General features: G+C 51.6%; 1 protein-coding gene and 1 pseudogene across 4 annotated transcripts in view; one reads left to right on the plus strand and one right to left on the minus strand.

Annotated features, from left to right (window-relative positions):
* Positions 1–3,430: 3,430 nt before the first annotated feature.
* On the minus strand, positions 3,431–3,948 carry LOC135966070 (putative ribosomal protein uL13-like; annotated as a pseudogene).
* Positions 3,949–9,349: 5,401 nt separating this feature from the next.
* Positions 9,350–12,127, plus strand: part of TSPAN9 (tetraspanin 9) — a 211,715-nt gene continuing 208,937 nt past the window's right edge. For all 4 annotated transcript variants that reach the window (XM_065523570.2, XM_065523576.2, XM_045364553.3 and 1 more), the window contains exon 1: positions 9,350–9,418. The gene's annotated coding sequence lies outside the window, so the exon portion shown is untranslated. The remainder of the gene's footprint in view (positions 9,419–12,127) is intronic.

The following is a 12,127-nucleotide window of genomic DNA, read 5'->3' on the forward strand; positions in this document are numbered from 1 at the left end:
TAGCTGGGACTACAGGCGCCCGCCACCTCGCCCGGCTAGTTTTTTTGTATTTTTAGTAGAGACGGGGTTTCACCGTGTTAGCCAGGATGTTCTCGATCTCCTGACCTCGTGATCCGCCCGACTCGGCCTCCCAAAGTGCTGGGATTACAGGCTTGAGCCACCGCGCCCGGCCTAATTCTTTGTTTTTAGCTTGCACTGTGGTCCCCATAACTTCGACTGCAGACATATTAACATTTTCTGTGCAGTGGGAAGTCTGTGTTTGGGTTCAATGCTTTTAATAGGTCAGACCTTTTACAGGTGGTTTTGGTCTGTAGGGCAGCATTTAAAGTGATTTTAAACCATGGAATTGCCCTCGATAAACACATAGGAATATTCTAAGATCAGTAAGAAAGTTGATACAAATGTAGCTGATATGGCTATTACTGTTACATTTATTTATTTATTTTTTTTTTTTGAGACGGAGTCTGGCTCTGTCACCCAGGCTGGAGTGCAGTGGCGCGATCTCGGCTCACTGCAAGCTCCGCCTCCCGGGTTCACGCCATTCTCCTGCCTCAGCCTCCCGAGTAGCTGGGACTACAGGCGCCCGCCACCTCGCCCGGCTAGTTTTTTGTATTTTTTTAGTAGAGACGGGGTTTCACCGTGTTAGCCAGGATGGTCTCCATCTCCTGACCTCGTGATCCGCCCATCTCAGCCTCCCAAAGTGCTGGGATTACAGGCTTGAGCCACCGCGCCCGGCCTACTGTTACATTTATTGATTCCAACCAACCGTGCAAATTCCTCAGTTGTTACCCACCTGTTCAGATCGATGGTGTACATGTCCACGTGTGAGCACGTGTGCGCATGTGAACACGCACAGAGGCATTTGTAGATACTTCCTGTGTGTTTCTGAATACTGTACATCAGGTGGACGAACGCCAACAGCTTTAGCTATACCTGAAGACCTTTTACAGGGGCATTCTGCTTTTCTTGGCCTCTGTATTTGCTGTCTGATTTCACAATGTTGTCTGTACGTTTCTGTCTTTACATGTAGAGTACATGCTGACCACCAGCAATCTCAGACATAGAATCTGCTCTCCTTCAGACCACGACCTTGTAAAACCTAGGTGGCTCCAGACACCCTCCTACTCCAGAAGTGCATGCTTCCTGTAGGCAGTGACCCATCTCAGGTCACACACACACACACACACACACACACACACACACCCACAGAATTACTGGCACTCATTACACTCAATGCTTTTGATCAATCTTTCTGTTTTTTACACTTGGGAACTTGGATCCAGCCCACTCTCACCTCCACAAGACATCTGAGGATAGCCAGGAGTCTGAAGGCCCGAATTTGAAAAACACACAGCCTGGTCTGGTCCGATGCCTGTTTTTATAAATAAAGTTTTACTGGAACACCATCATGCTCATTTATTTATGTATTTTTTATGATTGCTGTCCTGCTTCAATGGCAGAGCTGAGCAGTTGGGACAGAGACTGTATACCCTACAAAACTGAAAATATTTACTATCTGGCTCTTGACAGACAAAGTTTGCTGGCCTCTTCTAATCTATGTTTTCCAATTGTCTTAGCAACAATCAGTAACAAAGCAGAGTTGCCAGATTTAGCAGTTAAAAACACAGAATAGTTAAATTTGAATTTCAGATAAACAACAAATACTTTTTTTAAAAAAAAGAATAAATATGTCTCAACAATCACATGGCAGCCCTATAGAACAACGACTTACACGAGACCCCTGTGGTCCTCTCAGTCCTGCCACCTGCCTCACTTTGAGCCTTGGAGGAGAAAGAAGGTGAAGAAAGGAGGGGTTCTTGGAATGATGTGCACCCTTTAGAAGAGGGCATTTGGAATGGAAGCAGAAGAACAGTCTTTGGTCACTTTTCCCTGCCTCACCTTGACAGCTGTGGGAGCTCTAGGGTTTGAGGTCCTCTTGGTACCTGGTAGGTGTCTGATGAGTAACCACCCTACAAATTACACAAGTAAATGTGGTCAAGGAGGTGAGGGAGGTAAGGAACTGTTTCATCACTCTGGCATGTGCTTCTTTAATATAGCAGCTCCAGTGTGCATTTAACTGATGGTTTATAAGTTTTCTCCTTGTCTAGTTTCTTGCCCTGTTTTTTAAAAAAATTATTACTTTTTTTTCTCTTTTTCTTTTTCTTTTTTTTTTTTTTTTGAGACGGAGTCTCGCTCTGTGGCCCAGGCTGGAGTGCAGTGGCGCGATCTCAGCTCACTGCAAGCTCCGCCTCCCGGGTTCCCGCCATTCTCCTGCCTCAGCCTCCCGAGTAGCTGAGACTACAGGTGCCCGCCACCGCGCCCGGCAAATTTTTTGTATTTTTAGTAGAGACGGGGTTTCACCGTGGTCTCGATCTCCTGACCTTGTGATTCCTCCCGCCTCGGCCTCCCAAAGTGCTGAGATTATAGGCGTGAACCACTGTGCCCGGCTTTTTTCTCTTTTTCTTAAAAAAAAGTACAAAAAGTGGAAATAAGGGCTCACTATGTTGCCCAGGCTGGGCTCAAACTCCTGAGCTCAAATGATCTCCCGCCTGGGCCTCCCAAAGTGCTGGGATTACAGGTGTGAGCCACTGCACCCAGGCAATGCCCTGATTTTTTTTTTTTCTTTTTTTCTTTGTTTTTTTTTTGAGACGGAGTCTCACTCTGTCGCCCAGGCTGGAGTGCAGTGGCCGGATCTCGGCTCACTGCAAGCTCCGCCTCCCGGGTTTACGCCATTCTCCTGCCTCCGCCTCCCGAGTAGCTGGGACTACAGGCGCCCGCCACCTCGGCCGGCTAGTTTTTTGTATTTTTTAGTAGAGACGGGGTTTCACCGTGTTAACCAGGATGGTCTCGATCTCCTGACCTCGTGATCCGCCCGTCTCGGCCTCCCAAAGTGCTGGGATTACAGGCTTGAGCCACCGCGCCCGGCCTTTTTTCTTTAAAAGTAGTTTATTTGATTCTGATTACAAAATACAGGTGAGGAGCACAGACAACGCCTGTAACCCCTTGGTGGCACATCGTCCCAGTCTATGCTTCTATAAATACCCTTTTGTACAACAGCAAACTCATGCTGTCCCCAAGTGCTTGCACAGTCTAACAGCTGCAGAGTTATATGACCAGGTGGAAAGTTAAACAGACGCTCCACTCACAAGGCAGGGCCCCTCCAATTAGTCTTCCGGCTCCCTTTTGCTAATAGTAACTGGTTGCTCTTTCTATTGGTCATAGATAAATTACGCCTGCACAATTCTCCGAGTGCTTTCAAGTAACCTCAGAAGGCAGTGACTAAGACCCTTTCCTTGCTCCCAGCTTCCTATGTCCCAGGCTGCCTGTGGCACCCGGACTGCTGCTGCCCCTGGGTCCCGCACATTCCAGGGTGACGATGGAGGAAGGGCAGGCCAGGCCAAGCATGAGGAATGAATAGTCTTTGTTGGGCTCAGACCGAGAGTCTGTGGGCCTTGAGGACCTCTGCGTGTTTGTCAGTTTTCTTCTCTATGTTCTTCTCGGCCTGTTTTCCTAGCCTCATGAGCTGTTTCTTCTTCCAGTAATGGACCTTGGCCTTCTCCTTCCTCTTCTCCTCCAGGGTGGCTGTCACCGCCTGGTACTTCCAGCCAACCCCGTGAGCCAGGCGCCCAGATAGGCGAACTTTCTTGTAGGTTTCAGACGTACGACCTTCAGGGAAGCGGGAACCACCATCTGGCTTTTCTTGTCGCAGGGCAGTGGGATGCCATCAAACACCTTGAGGCGGTCCAGAGCGGCCTGGCCTCGCTTGGTCTCGTGGAGCAGCATGCCTCGCGCCGCCTGCTGGAAAATGCCTTGGGGACCGGAAGGGGTAGGGGCCTCGGGAAAGGTTTGTGTTCTCCGCTTGTGGAGGAAAGCCAGGTGCTTCAACATGCGACATGTTTCTGTAGAAACTGCCAGAAATGTTGATGCCGTCACAGCGTCGGACCACCACCTTCCGGCCCAGCAGTACCTGCTTAGCCACGATGGCCGTTTCTCTCGTTTCCCAGGCTGGAGTGCAGTGGCGTGATCTCGGCTCACTGCAACCTCCGCTTCCCAGGTTCAAGCGATTCTCCTGCCTCAGCCTCCTGAGTAGTTGGGATTACAGGTGCCCGCCACCATGCCCGGCTAATTTTTGTATTTTTAGTATAGACGGGGTTTCACCACGTTGTCCAGGCTGATCTCGAGCTCCTGACCTCAGGTGAACCACCCGCCTTGGCCTCCCAAAGTGCTGGGATTTACAGGTGTGAGCCACCACGCCATGCCCAGGCAATTTTTATAGATGTGGAAACTACTATTCTGTATTGGTAGACATGAGAGTGGAACTCTTTTTTTTTAGACGAAGTCTCGTCCTGTTGCCCAGGCTGGAGTGCAGTGGCACGATCTTGGCTCACTGCAACCTCCGCCTCCCGGGTTCAAGCAATTCTCCTGTCTCAGCCTCCCTAGTAGCTGGGATGACAGGCCTGACTGAGGCCTGGCTGATTTTTGTATTTTTAGTAGAGACAGGGTTTTGCCAGGCTGGTCTCGAACTCCTGACCTCAGGTGATTCACCCACCTCAGCCTCCCAAAGTGCTGGGATTATAGGCGTGAGCCACTGCGCCCGGCCGAGAGTGGAACTTTTCATACATTCTACCTCTCATTGTAGCCTCACATCATCTCCATGTCAGAGGGGTGGTGGGTATCTCTTCAGGTGGAAGATTCCTCCGAAGTAACTGTGCAAACAGAGCCAGACACACCTGTCTGAATCCTGAATCCTCCATTCAGACAGGTGTGTCTAGATGGAGCAGTAGTTAACTGTGCAGGCCCTCCAGCCAGACAATCTGGGGTTATAGCCTAGCTTAGTCATTTACTGGTGAAATGACCTGGGAGAAATTACCTAACTTGTCTCAGCCTCAGTTTCCTCATCTGTAAAAGTGTCGGGATGATGATGCTACTACCTACCTCATGGTGTTGTGAGGATCAATGGGTTGGAACATGTAAAGTACTTAGAACTGTGCCAGGCACATAAACACTTTGTACATGTTAGCTGTTAGGTGCTTTGCAAATCACTTGAAACCTATGGCCGAATGTGAAGTGTTCGCGGAACCCCGCTCCGGCAGCGTGCACTCTCACCACTAGGTGTCGCAATTCAGCAGGCACAGTCACGAAGCTTGACTTGGGGTGGTTGGCTGGGACTTTAATTTTAGCCTATTGTCATTTTTGATTTGATTTGGTGATTTCAAGGGGATAAACTGACATGCTATCTTTTGAAGTCCCTGGGGATTCAGAAATTCCAGCAGAGTTGCTGACATTCAGGCCTGGAAGGAGCTGTTTGGAGTCCTGCCTTTGTTCACAGTTCAAGTGGCATATAATTTATCATTCACACCAGGATATTTTGAGAGTGAAAGGGGAACTATTAGAAACTATGCCAGGACAAGAGGAGTGAGTAGAATGTGCCCCCGAAACCTGCATACAATCACCCTACCTATGTCTAACCTGATGTATGGTACTCCTCGGCATTTTTTGGGATCTTCTCCAGGAGGGAAACTCGATGACACTTCCTCAAAAGCCTGGTATGATAAGCAGTGACTTCATGCATTTGTAAGTCCCTTCCCCAAGAAGGTGGTGCCTCATTGTCAGGTTTACTTGCGTTTAGTCCTCGGTGGACACGATCAGTGTGTCTGCGTCACAGACCACTAGTCACCTTTGTGTCCTTTATACTGAATAATCCCATCTCCTCCACAGCTTTTCTTCAGCGCTTCCTTCCAGCTGTCAGCCCCTCAGAGGCACTGAGGCATTCATCTCTGAATGTGGTGAAGGAGAGTGAGCAGTGAAGCCATTTTCTGGGCTATTGCCAAGGGAATTCTTCTAAGATTTCATCCATCTCTAAGACTTCAGAATCCCATTATTTCAGATTTGTTTTAATTAATTAATTAATTTGAGACAGAGTCTCACTCTGTCACCCAGGCTGGAGAGCAGCGGTGTAATCATGGTTCCCTGCAGCCTTGACCTCCTGGGCTCAGCCTCCCGAGTAGCAGCTGGGACTACAGGCATGTGCCACCACGCCCATGCATGCCTGGCTAATTTTTGTATTTTCAGTAGAGATGGGGTTTTGCCATGTTGGCCAGGCTGGTCTTGAACTCCTGGGCTCAAGTGATCCACCTCCTTGGCCTCCCAAAGTACTGGGGTGATAGGTGTGAGCCACTGTGCTCTGCCTATCTTTTTTTAAAGGGCAGGAGGACTTTGGGACGCCAAGGTGGGAGGATTGCTTGAGGCCAGGAGTTCAAAACTAGCTTAAGCAACATAGTGAGACCTCCGTCTCTACAAAGCAAAGCAGAGCAAAACAAACAAACAAAAAACCCAATTAGTTGGGTGTGGTGGCATGCACCTGTGGTCCCGGCTACTTAGGAGTCTGAGGTAGGAGGATCCTTGAATCCAGGAGTTTGAGGCTGCAATGAGCCATGATGGCACGACTGCCCTCGAGCCTGGATGGCAGAGCAAGTCCCTGTCTCAAAAACAACAAAACAAAACAAAACCCAAAAAGGGCAGGAGGAAGCTAGCATTTATTGAGCAGTCACCACACATCACATGTTGTGCTTTCACTCCATCATCTTGGTCAGTCCATCAACCTTGTGGAATTGGTATTTTCTTTTTTTTCAGACAGTCTCACTCTGTCGGCCAGGCTGTGAGTGCAGTGGCACGATCTTGGCTCACTGCAACCTCCGTCTCCCAGGCTCAAACAAGTCTCCTGCCTCAGCCCTCCGAGTAGCTGGGATTACAGGCATGTGCCACCACGACTGGCTAATTTTTGTATTTTTAGTAGACACGGAGTTTCACCATATTGACCAGGCTGGTCTCAAACTCCTGACCTCAGGTGATCCACCCGCCTTGGCCTCCCAAAGTACTGGGATTACAGGTGTGAGCCACCATGCCCGCCCCTGTAATTGGTATTATGCCCCATTCCACAGGTGAGGGAACAGGCCTGAAGGGGTCCCAGCCCATAAAAGCAGAGCCAGGATTTAGACAGGTGTGTCTGGCTCACAAGCCCTGCGACCGCTTCCTCACCAGGCTCTGCTCGCTGGCAGACAAGCCTAGTACATCTCTTTCCCTCTCTGAGACCCAGTTTCCTCTTCTGGAGCCTGGGCAGAGTTGGGTACATGTACTAAGGGGCTGCCACAGTGACTGGAAAGATTGGGGCTGGTGGGGGTTCCTTGGGAAGACTTTGGACTTTGTTAGGGGCATTGAAGAAGGCTTTGGATGAAGCAAAATGTGGAAGGAGAATATTTTCCTTGCGGGGAAAGGGAGATCAGGAGATGGGTTATGGGTTTAGTCTAATAGACAAAAACAAGATTGTGTGTGTGTGAGGGAGAGGGGCCCGGAAGATGAGTGGAAACTTTCAGTCTAATTAGCAGAAAGCAAAGGCAACCCTTGTGATTATAGCCAGGTTTTAAAAATTTGTCCCCCGTCAAGCTTAGTGCAATGGTAGGGCATGTGGAAAGCACAGTATACAGTGTCTTTAAACTTTTTTAAATTTTCACTTTTAAAGACGGGGTCTCCCTCTGCTGCCCACGCTGGAGTACAGTGGCATGATCCTAGTTTACTACAGCCTCCAACTCCTGAGCCTCAGCCTCCGGGGTAGCTGGGACTACAGGGGTGTGCCACCACACCCGGTTAATTAAAACTTTTTGTTTTGTTTTGTTTTTGAGATGGGGTTTTCTTATGTTGCTCAGGCTGTTCTTGAATTCCTGAGTTCCTGAGCTCTAGCAATCCTTCCGCCTGGGCCTCCCAAAGTCCTGGGATTACAGGCATGAGCCAGGGCACCTGGCCTAGAAATTTTTGATGACAGTAATGATGAGAAGAGATGGCGTTTTAGTGCTCTTTGGAAACAAGTTTAGGCCTTCTAGCTTTAAGAATCCGGGCGTAGGCTGGGAGCGGTGGCTCAAGCCTGTAATCCCAGCACTTTGGGAGGCCCAGACGGGCGGATCACGAGGTCAGGAGATAGAGACCATCCTGGCTAACACAGAGAAACCCCGTCTCTACTAAAAAATACAAACAACTAGCCAGGCGAGGTGGTGGGCGCCTGTGGTCCCAGCTACTTGGGAGGCTAAGGCAGGAGAATGGCGTGAACCCGGGAGACAGAGCTTGCAGTGAGCTGAGATCGGGTCACTGCACTCCAGCCTGGGCGAGTCTGTCTCAAAAAAAAAAAAAAAAAAAAAAAAAAAAAAAGATTCCGGGCTATAATCCCAGCACTTCGGGAGGCAGAGGCAGGAGGATGGCTTGAGCTCAGGAGTTTGAGAACAGCTTGGGCCCCAGGGAGACCCCGTCTGTAAAAAAAAAAAAAAAAAAAAAAAAAAAAAAAAAAAATCAAAAACTTAGCCGGACGTGGTGGTGCGCGCCTATTAGTCCCAAGTACTCTGGAGGCTGAGGCGGGATCACTTGAGCCCACAAGCCTAGGCTGCAGTGAGAGGCGATCGCACCACTGCACTCCTGCCTGGGCAACAGAGTGAGACCTTGTCTCAAGAAAAAACAAAACAAAACAAAACCAAAAAAACAAAAAACATATAAAATCCAGGCCTGAAAAAGCGCCGGGCCAGACATGCCTAGCTGGAGTTTCTCCTGCCTCAGCGCACCCCTGCCGCACACCGTACCCTGTACCCGCCCTTGGAGGCCGCCAGCTCCTGGGGAGGCGCGGCTCTTTCTGCAAGCGGTGTCTCCGGCAGGCGCTGTCAGCATCTCACACAGCCCGCCCGGAACACCGGGGAAGGGGTTCGCAGGAGAGCGGGGTGGGTGGCGAGGCCAGGCAGCCTGGTGAGAGCGAGAGAGCTGAGGCCTGGGCCAGGACGGCCCTTGGGTGCCGTGTGGGCGCAGAGCCCAGGAGAGCGCACTGCCAGGCCCAGACCTTCCCGCCCCTACCCTGGGAAGAGGCCCGTTCGCCGCAGGGGGAAGGCGTGATCAGAGCACCTGGGAGGAGCTGCCGGTCGGGGCGTGCGGGTGGCGGGGCGGGGAGGGGACGGAGGCTTCCGAAACCCCCAGAGGGCACCCGCGCCTCGCGGGCCCTGTGCCCCGTCCCCGGGCTCCCCCTCCTTTAACGCAGGGGACCCAGCCTGGGGCGGTGCAGGGCACTGGCGCTGGCGCCCCCCTCGGCCCGGCGCTCCTTCTCCGCCCCGCCCTCCCCGTCCCACCCCTCCCCACCCCTCCCCACCCCTCCCCACCCCTCCCCACCCCTCCCCTCCCTTCCCCGCCCCTCCCCGCCCCTCCCCTCCCCGCCCCTCCCCTCCCCTCCCCTCCCCTCCCCTCTCCTCTCCTCCCCGCCCCGCCCCGCCCCCGGGCAGCCCCGCCCCGCAGGCGCGCCATTCCCGGGCAGGCCCCGCCCCCCGTTTCCGCTGGCGGAGGCGGCGGTGCCGGAGCGTGAGCGGTGCGGGGACCCCCGAGTCCTGCAGGCGCGGTGAGTGCGGCCCGGGCGGCGGGCGGCGAGGCGGGTCTCGTGAGCGTGCGGAGTTGCGCGGCCTCGAGACGGCGCCGGGCGGGCTGGGCACCCCCAGGCCGGGTCCCGAGAAGGCGGAGCGGCCGGGGGCGCCCACGGGAGGCGGTGTGGGCAGGGCGGCGGTGGGACAAGAGGACGAGGAGCAGAGTAGGCGCCGTGCGGGAAGCGGGCCGGGAAGGGGAGGATGGGTGCGGGGCCCGGGCACCGAGCGAAGTGGGGTCCCCCAGGGGATGGCTCCAAGGAAGACCGTTTCAGAAAGGGAGCCCCCGGGGCTGGCAAGGGTTCCCGATTGTGTGACCCAGTGCACCGCTTGGAACAGTCCATACAAGGACCCCAGAGAGGGCCAGAGGGCCAGAGGCCTTGGGGCAGGGCTGGGATATAGCCTGCAGTCCCCCGGCACCCGCGACCACTGCCTGGGCCACTGCTGGAAGATCAGCGCTCCGAGTGACAGGACTCTGGCACACCCCGAAGTTGGAGATCTGGCCCATCTGTGCATTCAAGTTTGGGACTTAAAAAAACTTTCTTGTGGTTTTTAAAAAAAACATCCAAACAAGAAACTGGCTTGTTGTTGTAAGAGCAATATTTGTACTTGTGCATCTTGGAACTGGAGTCTTGGATCTCCTCCCTCTTTGAAAAATATACGGGTCACTTCTTCATCTTCCCCCAAATGCCTGTGTTGTCTAGGGAAGCTTGGGGTAGTATGGGATCCCCTGAGCTACCTTTCCCTCGCATCACCAAAACGGGGGTAAGAAGGCAGGGACTTACCACTCTTGGTTCAGAGACCCAGTCTCTCTTTATGCGCGCGAGCCCTTCTGACCTGCAGCTGTCCTTTTCCCTGGGGGTGACTCAGGTATTTCCTCCTCCAGGAAGCTTTCCTGGACTAGTGGAGAAAACCGAAGACTCATGCGAGGATCCCTATATATACCTGCCAGCTCCCTCCTCTTTATTGAAAATAGCCGCAGAGAATGTTGAATATATGCTTTGCTCTAGAGATACACAGCTAGCTTGCCATCATAAGTAATGGGGAGGCGAGGAGAGGGATTATGGATAATTTCAAACAATGGCCTGGATAAATCATTTATATTTAGCTAAGGAATGCAGCCAGAGAGGCAGACAATTACACCGGCTTCCTACCCTTGGCTTGGTCCTGGCATGGCTGATGCAGCTGGGCTGTGGGTTGGAGGGAGAGGATTGGGGTAGATAAAACTTGAAGTATAATTCAGTTCCACTCTCACTCCCTGAAGACCCCCTGTGTGCAAGTCCCTGAACAGGTGAGAGCAGGATTTTTGTTTTTGGTCTGGTTTAATCAGATTTTAATATTCTGGCAGGGCTCTTTGAACCTATGAACAGATATTTAATATTAATAATAATAGCTAGTGTTGATAAAGTGATTTACAGTTGGCCAAGTGTTTCTATGCGTATTACATTAGCTGTATATAATTTTATTTAATTCATACATAATCTTGTAAAGTTTGTTACTTTTTTTTGAGATAGAGTCTCACTCTGTTGCCCAGGCTGGAGTGCAGTGGCAGGATCTCAGATCACTGCAAACTCTGCCACCCCGGTTCAAGCGATTCTCCTGCCTTAGCCTCCCGAGTAGCTGAGATTCCAGGCACGTGCCACTACGCCTTCTAATTTTTGTATTTTTAGTAGAGACAGGGTTTCGCCATATTGGCCAGGCTGGTCTTAAACTCCTGACCTCAAGTGATCCACCTGCCTTGGCCTCCCAAAGTGCTGGGGTTATAGGTGTGAGCCACCGCACTGGGCGAGGTTTGTTACTTTTAATTGTCTTCTTATAGGTTAGGAATATGATGCTCAGAGAGAACAAATATCTAAGGTCACAAAACTCATTAAGTAAAAGAAGCAAAACTTGAACCTGGCTTCTGACCTTCCTGCCTTGTGCCTTCTATTCTGCCGTCTGCCTCTGCCCTTCTTTTATTTTATTTTATTTCTTGAGACAGGGTTTCGCTTTCGTTGCTCAGGCTGGAGTGCGATGGCACTATCTCGGCTACTGCAATCTCTGCCTCCTGGGTTCAAGCGATTCTCCTGCCTCAGCCTCCCGAGTAGCTGGGATTACAGGCACCCGCTATCACACCTGGCTAATTTTTGTATTTTTTGTAGAGATAGAGTTTCACCATGTTGGCCAGGCTGGTCTCAAACTCCTGACCTCAGGTGATCTGCCTGCCTTGGCCTCCCAAAGTGCTGGAATTACAGGCGTGAGCCACCACATTCAGCCCCTTCTTCTATTTTTTTCACTTTGTTGCTTGGGCTGGAGTGCAGGGATGCAATCAGCTCACTGCAGCCTCCAACTCCTGGACTCAAGTGATCCTCCCGCCTTAGCCTCCCGAGTAGCTGGGACTATAGGTGCAGGCCCCATGCCCAGATAATTAATTTTGTTTTATTTTTTATGGTAAAGACAGGGTTGTGCTATGTTGCCCAGGCTGGTCTCTAGTCTTGAATTCCTGGCCTCAAGCAATTCTACCTTGGCCTCCCAAAGTGTTGGGATTACAGGCGTGAGCCACCACGCCCAGCCCCTTTCCTCTATGTTGAGCCTTGTCTTCACCTGGCACCACTTATTTGTGCAACCTTGGGCAATTTACCTCCTCTTTCCAACTCTCCGTTTTTGGTGGGATATGGGATTAGAAATATTCTAGAGTCTCTTCCAGCATC

This window comes from Macaca fascicularis, chromosome 11 (genome assembly GCF_037993035.2).
Source record: "Macaca fascicularis isolate 582-1 chromosome 11, T2T-MFA8v1.1".
NCBI lineage: Eukaryota > Metazoa > Chordata > Mammalia > Primates > Cercopithecidae > Macaca > Macaca fascicularis.